The sequence below is a fragment of the Maniola jurtina genome, chromosome 5 (genome assembly GCF_905333055.1).
Source record: "Maniola jurtina chromosome 5, ilManJurt1.1, whole genome shotgun sequence".
Classification (NCBI taxonomy): Eukaryota; Metazoa; Arthropoda; class Insecta; order Lepidoptera; family Nymphalidae; genus Maniola; species Maniola jurtina.
Window position 1 is genome coordinate 13,166,217 of NC_060033.1, and position 12,288 is coordinate 13,178,504.

The window sequence follows — 12,288 nt, forward strand, 5'->3', positions numbered from 1 at the left end:
ATCCGCGGGCTTTGAGCTGAGTGTAAAGCTGGTATCCACATAGGCAATCCCTACTGCGTCATATATGCCTATCCCGATTACGGGCCTCGGTCGGACGTCCGTCCTCACATTCAGTGCGCAAAAATCAACCTGCGCTTCTGTTTTAACGGCTTGCTTGGTGGGATTGCAGGTAGGACACCGACTGCGTACCACGTTTGGCGCGCCACAACCGTAGCATGAGATAGCCGGCTGTGACGGCGAGGGCCCCTACAGAGACCTTCATAGCGTGGTGCCGATTTTTTTTCCTGCAAGCCTCCGTGGTGTGTCCGATGGGTCGGCAGAAGTCACACCTCAGTTTCTTAAACTTTACTTCATCCGGAATGTCTGCCGAAATAGAGGTCTTTTCTCTGAGCAATTGCTCATCGTTGCGGGCTGAAGTTATTAATTCATCAAAGGTATTCACTGTATGGCGTTGCACCTTCTCCCGAATCTTCTGATGCAACTGACCGTAAATTACATCCATCTGCTGTTCTTCGTTAAATGGCAGGGAGTAAGGCCAACAGTGCCCTGTTTTCGGCTACAAATGTTTCGGTTAGCATGTTCTCCTGTTGCCGATGCGCTAATATCCTGAAAAATCATATAGCCGGATTTCTTGGGTGCGAACGCGTCTCACAGCCGGTTCTGGGAAGTCTCATCACGTCTTTATGCCTTCCTTCACGCCTTGCCATCACGTAGCCGCTTCTTTTTCAAGGATCAAAGGTAGACTAGAGATTGCGTCGTTTTCCGTTATACAAACATATTTTGAGATGTCTCATTTATTCTAGTTATCGATGATGACCAGTTCAAAATTGTCAACTTTCACGGCAGATTTGCAAACTCTTATCTGTTTGTGCGGATTTTTAATCGTTACGTAGTATTCTGCACTAAGATTTTTTGGTCCTCTAGATTCATTTTTTAGTCTAATTCCAAAACATTTCACAATACGGCAGTGCTGCAATATGAAATTATCTTGATCAAGTTTATTTCGCAAGTTATAGAAATTACGGTGCATCCGAGCAATGTCTTGCGTCTTTATTGTCGAGCAATAAAAAGTTGTACTTTTTTTATAACTGCACTGTGGAGGTTGCGGAAAGGATTTAGGAGCGGATTCTTGCTTGGATCCCTTTTGGAAACGTTTCAACTATATCTGACATAGATAGGAAAAAATTACGTATTGGGTCGCTATGGGGATCACGCTTTCTTTTCTCTTAAAGAAATTCTTGAAAGACTGTAGCAACATCTTTGCCTGAGTGTGGTGGTGTCTCGTTCGAGTTAGAAGTGCTTGGACGCATTTCAGATTCAGAATTAGATGGTGTCGATGGTGGTAGTGGTGTGCTAGGAAGCGAAAAGTGCTAGCGTGCTTGCCTTTTCGGTTTTTTATGGCTTTTGTGAAGTTATCTCGCAGTTTCTGCCAACGCTCCTTGCACTGATTGGCTGGAAATAATATAAAAATTTATTCATAACAATATAAAAAGCTGGAATTGCTGATTTAGGATCGTCCAAGCAAAACGTTAATAAAATAAAAATGTAGGGGTGACAGGGGGAATGAAAGCTGATTATGGTTATTACTTATTTTTTTAAACGCTTTTCATACATAAATGTCAAAAATGCGTTTCCTACATCCGTCACACTCGCATGTGAGGCGCTAGTGTCGCAGCCACGAGTCGAACTCAATTAGTAGAATAGCAAATGTGCTACATCTAAGGTAACATCCTAAGTGCAACCGATGTAAATATAATTTTACACTAGAGAATCATACAGCAGCATTGTATCTGTTATGAATACTGCAACTAAGTTCTGGATAGATGTTGTATTTCCAAAATTAAAAAATATATACAGGTTGTTTTTTGTTAATTAGTATATAATGACGACACGTTCCCATGCTACCTTGATCTGATAAACCCAATGCTGAAGTAAAATGACGAAATAAAATTATAACACCCCCCCCCCCCCCCCCCCCCCATACAATACTAGTGTTATCTACGGCAATACTATTCCTGACCATTTGTAACTAACTTCACAACAATAGCCACCAGTGCCATTTGTCTGCTGCGGGAAGTGAGATGTTTATTTCTACCGGTCAAAAAACGTGCCGCCAAGAATCTACTAATGGCTAAACTTAATTGTAAAATAAAATCACTACTTTATCGTCTTTTATGTTGTACAATTGTTTTCAATATATCATAAGTAGATAATGAGTTACATCAAGATTTATCAACAAGGTAGCTGCGGCCGCCATGATGGTAACGTACTTCGCCTACCCCTAGGGTTGTCACTTAATCTTTGATAAATTCATTTGTACCTATTATTTGAGATAATATAACATTTGACGAAATTGGCAAATTATATTTAAATGATATATTAATTAAAACACGTAGATATTACCTTTACTATTATAACCTAAAAGAAGAAATTTAATATTACACGAAACAAGGTGGTGTTTTCACTAAAATTAGTTTTGAATGCTGTGTAAAATTGGTGTTGAGTTGACTATTCAGCAGCTTTTTTATAGAATCAAATCTAACTTTAGTACATGTACAGTAATAAAATAAATGAATCTGGAATAATTGCAGGTCTTCACAATAAGTAAAAGAGCAAAAATTAATCCTACAAAAAAGAAGCGACAGTATACTAGTCAACATGACATGTCTATAGTAGAAATAGCTTTAGAATTAATGAGAAATAAAAAATATCCTCATATGAAGCCGAGAAAACGTTTGATATTCCGCGGAGAACACTTTTAGATAAATAAGTTACACAAAAAGCATCCACAAAATCCTGGAGCTAAAAGGCGTCTTACAGAAAAAGACGAAAATAACATCGTGAGGGTTTTAATAGCCGCCGGTGACAGCCCTTTAACACTCTTAGATTTAAGAATTGTAGTTAAAAATTATTTGGAAGCAAATGGCAGGAAGGGATATCTTCCATAACAAACATCCCGGCAGAAAATGGGCATATTTATTTTTAAACCGACAGACATAAGACTGAGCTCACTAGTCGTTCTACTCAAAATATAAAGAGGAGTCGTGCGAAAAAAATACAGACGAGATTTCTGAAAGAATTTCTTTAGATGGAGCACCTAAAGAAAACTTGGTTAACTATGATGAAACCAATTTTGCAGATAATCCTGGTGCACAACGATGCTTATTTTGAAGAGGTGTAAAATACCCGGAAAGAGTGTTAAACCACAGCAAAGGTGCCATTTCAGTTATGTTTGCTATTACCGCTGCTGGTATCACTTTACCACCTTATGTTGTTTATAGAGTTCAACATTTAAACAGCCAATAAATTGGCCGAAGGGTGCACGATATAACCGTTCTTCCTCTGGGTGGTTCGATACTGTGATTTTCGAAGACTGGTTTCAAACAATAATTATACCTTGGGCTAGAACCAAATCTGGTCTAAAAGTAATCATAGGAGATAATTTAGCATCACACAATCCTAAAATTGTAAAACTCTGCGAAGAAACAACATCCGTTTCATGTGTTTACCTCCAAACTCGTCACGTCTGACTCAACCTTTAGATGTGTGCTACTTCGGGCCGTTAAAGAAAATTTGGTGACAAACTACCGCGAACAACCCGCACTTGACAACGGACAGTCCGGTTTCTTCGGAAAATTGTTTAATGGCTTCGTCTTCTTTCTCCTTTCCATAATTAGTCGCAGGAGTGCCTTTAAATTGTGAATAGAGTAATGATTTTAATAAGCCTGCAACCGAGGTTTTTCTCCGAAGCTTGCATATTTTTCCAAAATTTGACGCCGTGATACGCTTGCGCCTTTCCATTGCCCACAATTCATTCTCACTCTGACCAATTGTATTTGCAAAGATTCAAGTCCGTTAACAATAGCCAAATCAATAATAAGAGTGGGTAGGTAAGTTTAGGTATTAGAGTAACGCAAGCTGCAGTCGTCGACATCCACATCCGACTAAAAGCAAAGCAAGCGATCGGCGGAGGTGCGGGTTGGGAGGGGCGAGGGTGAGCGTGGGAAGCGGGCGGCTGGCACACAAACACACTACTCGTTCACACATTGATAACTCGTTTGGTACTCATGTGATCGGGCGCAGCGCGACGGCAACAGTTTCTTCCAATACCTACTCGATAAATTTCTTTCGTCTCAGGTTTGCTCTTAATCCAACCTCCAGTGATGGTCCTGGTAGCCGGCTTACATTGTTTTCTAGGTGTAATAAATAATTCTAACCATTTACCTTCATTTCGTTTTTCTTGTGATACTACTAACAAACGGCGGATCCAGTACACTACATCTAAATTCTTGTCAGGGTGTTTTGTGACTTTCCGACCAGATTGCCTATGATCCGCAGAATCTGTCTTGGAACCAAAGGCTGGCCACATTATTATACAGTTGCCATCATCTGTAAAATGTTCTGGATCCGTCCTTAGTAGAGTGAGATCATGTACTCTTCGACCCGTGTGACGGGGTAGGCCGTCACAGGAGTAGGTAAATAAAAGTCCCGGGTGTGGGTCGATCCTGCCTTTAATCGTCTTTTCCACCGCACGCACCCTGCAGATGAGTTAGGACAAACGAGACTGGCCTGCTCCAGGAGGAATTCCGTGGCCTTCTGGGGTTCCGTCAGGCAGGTTAACGACGTGCTCCAGAGGCAGCTCCTCGGTGTTTGAGCGTTGCACCAGGCAGAAAGACGGCCGTTGAGTTCAGTGCCTATGCAGCGGACCTGGAACCCCAGAGTGGGTAGTGTGAGGAGAGGCCAAGTTGCTCGTCCGCCATGTTGTCTACGGTCCAGCGACCGCAAAGCAACACTACAGCGCACACAAAACAGTTTAGTTACAGTTTAGTTATTGGAACTCACCCCAGCGGGTCCTTATGGAGCACAAGCACACCTGTATTTTAGATAGGTTAGGTTAATTTAAGGACGTGTAGTGCGTTTAATTTTAATTTCTATATCCAGAACAATGAACCGTCCGTGCCGAGACCGTGTAGCGAGTGAAGCGCGCGCGCCGCGCCGGCAGCCGCGCGTCGCGGCCCGTGTGCAAAACCAGTTCCTAGTAGGTAGGGTTCACTAGCCGCCCGCGCACTGCAGTTCAGAGTATGAAACACGCGACCGGCGCGAACGAAGCTTGCGGGTTCCGTGTTAAATATTTATTTAGTTTTTAAGGAACACGTTACAACGTTACACCCGATGCAAGCAGAAGTAAAGTAGCAGTACGTTTTGAAACCTGATAGAAATTTTCTTCATCTGGGCTCTGCGCACTTAGAAATTCTAAAAGAACCTTAGGATTCCATATAGGAGCCTTTTGACGTGACAACGTCTTATAATTCGATAGAGCCGGCTGCACGCACGAAAAAACATGACTCATGCGGCGTTACCTCGCTCTGAGGCGTTCCATGTAAGGCTTGAAGTGCAAGCGAGAGCGCGGAACGAGCGACAAAGAAGCACAATCGGCCTTTGTTGCCACGTTCAACTATCGTCAGTAAACTGACTTTAGGCCGCGTCCCCATCATGCACGGCGCGGCGCCGTCACCGTACAACGTCACGACGCCGTCGCCGGGCCATGACACGGCGCCGCGCCGCAGCACGGTGCCGCGAACGGTGCACCGTCCATTGCCCATTCAGTCGACATTTATTTCGCTGTTGATGAACTCGAACTCGAAAGCACTCGAACGTGCTGGAGCGTGGATATGGATCGCGAAAGAATTATTCTCTTGTTGTTACTAAGACGACGAATGAAAAAGAAACAGAAACCGAAGAATTTGGGTAAATCCGTATATTTTTACAATGAACCCAGACGGAGGTTAAGGTTAGGACCAAAAGGAAATATATGGCGCTAAAATTAAGTGGAAATGAGAAATTTTTTGAATATTTTAGAATGACCTATCAACTTTTGAAGAACTACTTACCAAGATAGCACCTCGTTTACAAAAACAATATGTGTTCAGAAAACCTGTTGAACCTATGGAGATGCTTAGTTTTACTATCAGGTAAGAAATAAAACATACTTATCATAAATCAAAATGTTTAATTATTTTAAGAAAATGGTTTAAATAAAGTCTAAAGTTAGTTAAGTTAAAGTTTGTTTATTGTCTTTGTCACAAAAGCTTCATGAAATTTTAATTTCGGTTTATAAATTCCGATACAAACAAACTTTACTATTCGATTAAGAAAAATCGTATTCGGACTCCTGTGTGTTTGATAAGACAGCGCTTAATTGATGTGAAATGTCTTCTATGGATGGATTTGGCGAAGTCTGGCCATGGATGCTTGCTGTTAGAAGTAAAATTTAAATTTGAAGCCTAATGTTGCCCGTACTCACTGAAATAGTACTGTGTCTGATATGGTGTCTATGACCGCTCTCTCTCTTCTCTCTTGTCGGTGATCTCGGAAGCATATCAAGTCGTTGTAAATTATAAAATATTAATTTAATTATTAAATCAGTGATATAAAGTCATAGTGCACATTTTATTACTCGCTTAAAATCAATAGGTTAAGGGCCCGGAAGCCCGATTAAATAAAAGTTGTACGTACATTGTCAAAACAACCTCGCGACAACGTGCGCCGCATTTCGCACTAAAATAATTTTTCACAAAAATGTCATCGGCGAATCCACTTACATTAATAGAAAAACTCACAGGAAGAGATAATTATAATACCTGGAGATTTGCAGTGCAAACATATCTGCAACATGAAGATTTGTGGTGTTGCATAGAGTACGGTGACAATGACCACGTGGATCCGAAGCTGGACATTAAAGCAAAATCAAAGATTATTTTATTAGTTGATCCTATTAATTACGTACACATTCAAGAAGCGAATACAGCCAAAGAAGTCTGGGATAACTTATCACGTGCCTTTGACGACTCCGGGCTGACACGCCGAGTAGGTCTGCTGCGTGACTTGTGCACTACGACACTTGACCGATGCCAAAACGTAGAGGAATACGTTAGTAAGATCATCACGACAGCTCATAAGCTAAGAAAAGGCTTCAAAGTGGATAATGAGTGGTTGGGAACATTGCTACTCTCCGGTCTGCCTGATTCCTACAAGCTTATGATAATAGCAATTGAGAGCTCAGGTATGCAAATATCGGCAGACTCCGTAAAGTCTAAACTTTTGCAAGATGTCAGAGATGCTCAGAGGTTAGCAATGACAAAAGTTTATTCAAAGATGTCCTGTATATGCCGGAACTTGCTACAAATATACTATCAGTAAGTCAAATCATAGTGGTGGCCAAGTAATATATAATAATTTGCTGTTTTATTATTTCTGTGTGTTATTGTGAATAACTAAAATAAGAGAGTGGTAACAGCCAGCTTAAACAACAATATGTACCGGCAGAATACCTCTAAGAGCTATGCATACATATCCGATGTTGACAAACAAGATATTTACCTGTGGCAGCAGCAAGCTTAATCAACAACATGTACTGGCAGAATATCTCTAAGGACTATGCATACATGTCCGAAGTTGACAAGCAAGATACTTACCTGTGGCAGCAGCAAGGTTAATCAACAACATGTACTGGCAGAATATCTCTAAGGACTATGCATACATGTCCGAAGTTGACAAGCAAGATACTTACCTGTGGCAGCAGCAAGGTTAATCAACAACATGTACTGGCAGAATATCTCTAAGGACTATGCATACATGTCCGAAGTTGACAAGCAAGATACTTACCTGTGGCAGCAGCAAGGTTAATCAACAACATGTACTGGCAGAATATCTCTAAGGACTATGCATACATGTCCGAAGTTGACAAGCAAGATACTTACCTGTGGCAGCAGCAAGCTTAATCAACAACATGTACTGGCAGAATATCTCTAAGGACTATGCATACATGTCCGAAGTTGACAAGCAAGATACTTACCTGTGGCAGCAGCAAGGTTAATCAACAACATGTACTGGCAGAATATCTCTAAGGACTATGCATACATGTCCGAAGTTGACAAGCAAGATACTTACCTGTGGCAGCAGCAAGGTTAATCAACAACATGTACTGGCAGAATATCTCTAAGGACTATGCATACATGTCCGAAGTTGACAAGCAAGATACTTACCTGTGGCAGCAGCAAGGTTAATCAACAACATGTACTGGCAGAATATCTCTAAGGACTATGCATACATGTCCGAAGTTGACAAGCAAGATACTTACCTGTGGCAGCAGCAAGGTTAATCAACAACATGTACTGGCAGAATATCTCTAAGGACTATGCATACATGTCCGAAGTTGACAAGCAAGATACTTACCTGTGGCAGCAGCAAGGTTAATCAACAACATGTACTGGCAGAATATCTCTAAGGACTATGCATACATGTCCGAAGTTGACAAGCAAGATACTTACCTGTGGCAGCAGCAAGGTTAATCAACAACATGTACTGGCAGAATATCTCTAAGGACTATGCATACATGTCCGAAGTTGACAAGCAAGATACTTACCTGTGGCAGCAGCAAGGTTAATCAACAACATGTACTGGCAGAATATCTCTAAGGACTATGCATACATGTCCGACGTTGACAAGCAAGATACTTACCAGTGGCACCACCGGATGGCTAATTTGAACTTAAATAGTCTGGAAAAGATGAAAGAAAATAGAAAAGTGTTTGCTTATTAGAAAAGAAAGTCACTTTTGCATGTGCAACATGCAAGGAAGGAAAGCAAACACCACTGCTCTTCAAAAGTCAAGGTTCAAAATTGAATCATAATATATTAGAACTCATACACTCAGATGTCTGTGGTCTTGTTGAAACCAAATCACTGGGTGGTAGAAGATATTACATAACATTTTTGGATGATCTGTAAGAAAATATTTGTGAATAAAATAACATATAATGTACCTAAAGAAAGAAATGGGATCCTAAAGCTCAGAAAATGATTTTCATTGGATATTGTGATAATACTAAAGGTTATAGGTTTATTGTACCCAACTCCAAGACCGTGATTAAAAGTAGAGATGCTACTTTCCTAGAATCTACTGTCAAAAGAAATTATATACCCGTGGAGTTGAATACTACAACAGAAACACACCAGAGAAGTGATTCGTGTGAAAGTGAAGACAATCCCTCAGATAGCTCACAAGACACTGTCACTGAAAATAAGTCAGAAAGTGAATACTTACCTGATGAGACTAGTGAGTCTAGTATCGAGTCTCCTCTGATTTCACATATTACATTGAGACCTAGAAATAAAATAAGTACAAGAAAACCAGAAGAGAATACTTACCTGTGTTACAATGAAGATGTTCTATTCTGTACAGCTCCTGAAACATACAGTGATGCATTGAGTTCGAGCGAAGCAGATAAATGGAGAAAATCTATCAGTGAAGAACTTGAAGCTCATGAGAAGAATGAAACCTGGACATTGGTAGAAAAACCATCAGACACCAAAGTGATTGGATGTAAATGGGTCTTCCGAATCAAAGACGAGCCAACGGGTCCACGGTTCAAGTCACGACTTTGTGCCAAGGGTTATGCACAAACTGAAGGTATAGATTACAAGGAAACTTTCGCTCCGACAGTCAGTGTTCCAGTTGATCCTCATATAAAGCTCGAGAAAGGAGAGTGCTCAGCTGACAAGAATATCCCTTACAGAGAAGCAGTGGGTTCACTGATGCACCTAGCAATAGTAAGCCGGCCCGACATCATGTTTGCTGTAAGCCTGGTGAGTCGATTTCTTAATTGCTATAATGAATCTCACTGGAACGCAGTCAAGAAAATCTTCAAATACTTGAAAGAAACCAAGAATTATGGTCTGTGTTATCTATCTTCAACGAACCATGAAATCCTGGGTTACTGTGACGCAGACTATGCCAATGATGTTGACACCAGACGCTCAATCACGGGCTATGTGTTTATAAAGAATGGAGCAGCAGTAACTTGGTCCAGCCAACGTCAGCAAACTGTAGCTCTATCGACAACAGAGGCTGAATTCATGGCAGCCTGTGCCGCTACCAAAGAAGCCATTTGGATTAAACAGTTATTAAGTGATATTGGTGAATATAAACAACAGACATTGTGCCTAAATTTAGATAATCAGAGTGCTATAAGTGTTATAAGAAATGCTAATTTTCATAAAAGATGCAAACACATTGATATTAAGTATCATTTTGTAAAAGAAAAGTACTATGATAAAGTAATTGATTTAAAGTATGTTTGCAGTAGTAATCAGTATGCTGATATTTTTACTAAAGCTTTGAGTAGAGACAAGTTTAGATTGTTGAGAGAAAAGATAGGCTTGGTAACACTTAACACTTAATTTTAAATGTATCATTCTGTTGTTAAATTTTTGTTACTGTTTATTTTTATAAGGCTTAAATTTAGTGGGAGTGTTAGAAGTAAAATTTAAATTTGAAGCCTAATGTTGCCCGTACTCACTGAAATAGTACTGTGTCTGATATGGTGTCTATGACCGCTCTCTCTCTTCTCTCTTGTCGGTGATCTCGGAAGCATATCAAGTCGTTGTAAATTATAAAATATTAATTTAATTATTAAATCAGTGATATAAAGTCATAGTGCACATTTTATTACTCGCTTAAAATCAATACTTGCAGATGATGGATTGCAAGTTGTTTGATAAGTTGCTGTTGTTTGTTGTAGTTTGTTGTGGTCTTTCGTAGCCACTTTGAAATGTTTGGTAGCCGCTGTATGACGGTTGATTGTATTGATATGTGGGTTGATTGAAATCTGTCAATATTTGCATTACGCGACTTTGATAAGTCAATGTTTGTTGGTCATCTAGTTTTTCCAGAAATGGTAAAATTGATTTAAAAAATGAAACGTGTTTGTTTTCTGAATTTTTCAAAGTTTGGAGAATTTCATTCTCAAAATCATCTTCACAGTATTTTCTTTTACGAGTTGAAGTATAAGATTGGTAACGAGACCTTTTACAGTAGAGCCTCGATAATCCGAACTACCAAAAAATAACCCCTGTTCCGACTCACGGAGCGTTCGGATTACAGTATGTTAAAAAAATGCAAATATATTTTGACAAAAAATATTTATTCAGGTACTATAAAACACATATTTAAACCACAAAATATGTTACTTATTCATAAAGTCATCAATTTTAGTTTGGCGGGTTCTATTTATTGACCAAAAAAAGGCTTTGTCCCTCAAATTACGCAGCATCATCTTTTCGGATAAAGACAAGTCATTTTCATCAGCCCAATCTAAACAAGTATTCAGTGCTGATATAGCTTGTGAATGAGGAATTTTCTTGACGTTTAAAGCTGAAGTATTGTCAACAAAAGACTTGTCATTCCCAGACTCCTCAGTCTCTTGCGTAACAAAATATAAGATCAGCGGTCACGGTAAGGGAGAGAGAGGGGCAGTCGGCAGTTCGGATTACAGCGGCGTTCGGATTATTCAGAGTACGGATTATCGAGGCTCTACTGTATTTTCATTTGGCTTTGGATCTTCAGACTCTACTTCCAATATACTACTGTCAGTTAGATTTGGTGCGTTTTACTGATGAAGGGACTGGATTCTGCCAAACAATTTTTGTTGTCTTTCCACTAACAGACACAACCAATCTCAGAGGTACAAGAGAACTCAAAAAGATGTCGGCATCATCGTCTGTAATGTTGCTAAATATTTGTTTAAATTGGGTTTGGTGTGATCCATCACAACCCCATTTGGATATTAAGACAAGATGTTGCTTCTTAAACTCTGATAAGGTTTCAATGACTTCTTTCAAATATTGAATTAGTCTCGAAGCGGTAAAGCTTGCAGTTCCACTTCAAAACTGGTTTCAGTAACTTTTATAGTATCTTCACTTGGGTAACATTCTTTTTTAGCTTTTTGTAAAAGCGAATACTCTTGGCAGAGCGGTCGTGGTCATCATGAAGTGACGTTTTGGGGGGCAGATGTTACACGCCTCACTGGTTCCTTTTTCGCCGAAAATATTATTTCTCGGAATTTTTTAGCCCTGTTGGGCGTTGACGTAATTTCTTTGATTATCTTAAGGTGCGTATAAATTAAGCGCGGCAGCCGCGCGAGCCAATGTTCGACCAGAGTTGACGTTCATTTGCCGCGCGAGCCAATATGTAGATATAAAAGTTGGACGTGACAGCCGCGCGCGGCAGGCGATCCATCACGAACAGACCGCGGCGGATAGTCAGACCAGTTCACTCTTGTAAACCTGCGAGTATGTACGCGCGTGGTCGGGCGGCTAGCTGCCGCTTTCATTGTGATTCACCACCATCTTATTTGTAAAAAATATAAAAGAAAAAGGCGTTGGTGGATGAAAAAATTATATCTAAATAGATCGCTATATGGCGTGAAACTTCTGGAAGACATAAGAT